At 37.3% G+C, this 4,287-nt stretch overlaps 1 protein-coding gene across 1 annotated transcript in view; it reads left to right on the plus strand.

Moving 5' to 3' along the window:
• Positions 1-57: 57 nt before the first annotated feature.
• The window catches only part of msi (RNA-binding protein musashi), a 139,427-nt gene continuing 135,197 nt past the window's right edge, over positions 58-4,287 (plus strand). The window contains exon 1 of the mRNA XM_087405983.1: positions 58-439. The gene's annotated coding sequence lies outside the window, so the exon portion shown is untranslated. The remainder of the gene's footprint in view (positions 440-4,287) is intronic.

A 4,287-nucleotide genomic window follows, 5' to 3' on the forward strand; every position in this document is an offset into this window, starting at 1 on the left:
GCGATGAGACGAAGCCGGGAGCAGTTGATTGGTGCGCGCGCGCGTGTATCGATCGCGCGGCGCGGTCGACCAGTGGCGGCAGTGGCGCAGTGGCAAGTACACGGCGAACCGGCACAATCAGGCGAGGCGCGATCGCGCGATATCGGGAGGACGCCGTTGGGGACGCCGCCACTGCCGCCGCCGCCACTGCCGCCACTGCCGTTGCTTCCGCACCACACCATTCCGCACACCGCACGGCTTTTGCAGTTGGTGCGCGGCTGGCTGGCCTACCGGCTCGTCTCCATTCACGTCGCCATTCATCCCCGCGCCGTCGTCAGGCTATTATGTCGCCGCCGCTTCCCTCGTAGTGATTGTTTAGCTGCAGGCCAGTCTCGACGGGCGGTTTACGCCCACCTCCTCCTCCCCATCATCCCATCCCCTGAGAAACGAATGTCCGCAGGTAAGGCGATCATCCCTCCTCTCTATCGCGCTACCATTCTCTCATCTTGTTTCGTTCTCTCGCATTTTCTCCACGCGAAACGCATCGCCGAGGTTCACGAGAGGCAAGAGAGACCGAAATGTCGAGAGACTGTAATTGAATCGAGCAGGTTCGATCGTCGATGCGCGCGACGTTTATAACCTGTCGCGAGCACATTGGCAGTCAATCGCCATCGACTTGCCAATTATATACGACGACGAGCCTCTGTCCCGTGATGAAATTTCGAATTTGCTAATTCAGCTCGGTTTATCGACCGTTTTGGCTGTCGACACAATGTCGCGAATCGTTGAATGTCGAAAAAGCGTCGGTCATTTTTATCACGTTTACTTTCTCTCTCCGTTGTTTTTCGCGTTTTTTATAATAGCTTGACTGAGCCCTGCGTATTTTTGTATGGGAGTATGTGTCAAATATGTTTCGTGCATTGACATTTACCTTTTGCCACGTTACTTTAGGTTACATTTTTAATATTTTTCTGCAAAGGATGATTTTCCCGTGTATTTAATTAAATAAAAGCTATTATTTAACACATTGCCGGGTCCACCAACAGTAATCTAAATTAATAACGAAATTAGCGGCTCTTTTCTATGTCTGTCTTTTCAAATCCACAGAGAGAAAAAATCTGTTAATTTCAGGTTGACATAATTAGATATAATAACGAATTCAACAGTAATGATATAATAGTTAATATATATAATGAATTATAATAGTTAATATATAAACTATGCATAATTCAGTCATAAATAATTCAAAACGGCGATTATTGTTTCTCGATCGAAATGAAATGGATGCTCATTAGAGAGAAGGCAGAACGAATTAAACGAGCAATCACATATACACTTCGAAAATTTGTATTAAATTTATCACATTTCGCACTCAAACAGTATCCACTTAAATTTTTATATTAATTTAACACAAGATGAATATATTAGAAAATAACACAAACATTATGTAAAAAAGATTGAAAAAGATTGAAGAAACGAACTTTTCTTTTTTTTTTTAATCTATATATCTCAAAGCTTCTTAATTCTATTTTTACACATCATGGACTTTCTTTAAATTCTTCATCGATTGAAAAAAAAATTAATTGAAATATATTCATTTGTATGGAAGTTAGGCAACACACGAATATAAGTGAGATCCCAGAGTGTGTATATCGTGGATAGAAAAAAAGTGTATAACTAGGGTTAAAAATTTAACAGAAAATTTTAATAAGTGGACTTGAGTGGACTAATACAAATACAAAATGTTTTTTACTGTTTTCAACACAATGCATACACACTAAAACTCTGATTGCATTAATTGGAATTCTGACAGATTTATGCCCGTATTCATAGTCAGACCTTGTACTTAAAGCTTCCTTAAATTTATCTTTAGATGCTCAGCAGCCAATGAAATAATTCGTAGAGCATCTGAAGATAAATTTAATGTTTCCTTAAATATAAGGCTTGATTATGAAGTGACTATATTAGTCGTAAAGGTATCAATTAAATATTTATAATTAAATCTAATAAAATAATTGGTGATATAGTTAAATCTAATAAAATCTAATAAATGTAGTCAAATCAAATGTTCTAGTTGAGATTATCAGAAATTTAATTACGATATCTAATAAAATTTTGATTCATATCATCAGAAATCAGAATTCAGCGTTTTCTTCATACTTACCTCTTGTTGGTATAACCAGACATTTTTCTCAGTGCTTTTTTCACATGCATACACATACATCTATCCCACGACGCAAAAGTACGATTTGTTTATATTCGATCTCATCTCACGTTTCGGTGTCTCTCAACGTTAAGACATTCCGTGTACATACGACACCGATACCGATACGACAGCATTATATAAGCTTACAAATCGTACAACGAAGGCGGCCCCGATCGATGCGGCCCAATTCTGAGCATGCCATAAATTTCGATCGTCGATACTATCCGAAATGCCTGACGCAGGCACGATCGACGGCTGTTCGTTGCGAACTCGGTATGTTGGGACCGCTGCGCACGATCCGCAAAATTTTAGCGATCTTTAAGTTTAAGAAGTGAGAAATTTTTGAAGATGTCTAAAGCTCGGCGATTCGTGAAAATCCGTGATTTCCCTCTGCCTCATCGAAAATACGCATCGAATTCCGAATTTTTCTCGAAAAATCATTAGTCTCAGTTTCTTGAAAGAAATGTTAAAGGCTGACATGTCTTGAAATTTATACAGAAACTAGATAATATATTTGACGATAAGATCAATTTTTGAAATTTTATGTACGAAAGGAAGACCTTTTCTTCTCGTCTAAAAAAGTTAAAAATTGTTAAACGTTGAATTTGTTCTTTATAAGTTGTTGTATTAAAGACTATTTTTTTTATTGATTATAATTAGGTGTTGGAATTAATTCGTAGCGTTTTACAAGTGATGGGAAGTACTTTCATTAATGTATTTTTTAATGCTCATGTGAAATAAATAACATTCTTTCATTAAAAAACGCTACGAATTAATTCCAACACCTAATAATTATTATGCATACTAATTGTAAGTTATTTTTATGATTTTTATATTATTCAGGATCTGCACATGATCCTGGATTTAATCGGTTGTAATTACTGTGTGCTTTCTTATTTTTATTCCAGTGTCTATTAATGTATTTATTTTAATTATACAACGATAAAAATATGAATCTTTACAGGCAGAAAATATCGATTTATATTTGACAACGAGTTCGGAGCAAAAAAATGAAGCAAGTCCATAATTTATGACACCCACTTTGAATATGAAAATATATCTAAAGGAAATTTTACAAATTATGGACTTATTCTACTCCGATTCCTTTCATTCTTCTTCTTATACCTTTTCGTTGGAAGTAACTTCTACAGAAAGTCTCGAGCAGTCATTTACAACCCCCCTCAGCTATTATAATCAATTCACTTCAGACTAACGTTAGATATATTTCAAACGATTCCTAAGAAAATCTCAAAGCGAAACTTTATTTCAAGAAGCAACTCTCATTCGCATCGTTCGGCGTTCGGTTTATCAGTCTTTTTGTCTTTATCGACTTATCGGTCTTGTATTATCTTTTATTACGCTTGAGTTTTTCTCACTCGTGTAAATCAGCGCGCATCAGAAGAAACGATTTCGCGAGTATATTTCTACCTTTCTTCTTTATTTCTATCCCGTTCATCCAGCATGCTATTGTCAGACAATGGCGGATTTTAATATAACGCATCCGCGAACGCAAACGCATCTTCACGACGACGAGTTTTTCATTTAGTGCTACTTGTCGAAGTGGGATCTCTGGGGACAATCACGAGCAATGTCGGGATAGGATTGTGAAAGAGAGAGAGAGAGAGAGAGAGAAGGGGGGAGGGAGGGGGAGAGAGAAAAAAGGATCGAAAAAAAGCCAGGCGCAGGACGCCTCCTGTCTGCGCGCTTTGCAATTTTAATGTCGACATTGCGAGCGACGATTTTTGTTGCTCTTCTTTCTTTGTGTTCGAATCGAGTCCGAACACTGTCTTGCTATTACGGAAATCCGCAAATGTCGATGTGGCTTATTAAATATTCTGAGAGGCACTATAGGGAACTTGTCTTAATCTCTGTTTTTCCTAAAGACACAGTAAATCTTTATTTCATAATTAATGTCTCGAAATGTCAAATGATTTTGATCCAGTAACTAAAGTACGCGAATATATTAGGTGCGCAACTAAGTTCTCGCTATTATTTTGATGGCATTTTCATCAAAATAACAGCGAGAACTTAGTTGCGCACCTAATATATATATATGTATGTGTATATATATATATATATATATATATACATATATATACAAA

Source organism: Acromyrmex echinatior, chromosome 1 (assembly GCF_024713525.1).
Source record: "Acromyrmex echinatior isolate Ae372 chromosome 1, ASM2471352v2, whole genome shotgun sequence".
Classification (NCBI taxonomy): Eukaryota; Metazoa; Arthropoda; class Insecta; order Hymenoptera; family Formicidae; genus Acromyrmex; species Acromyrmex echinatior.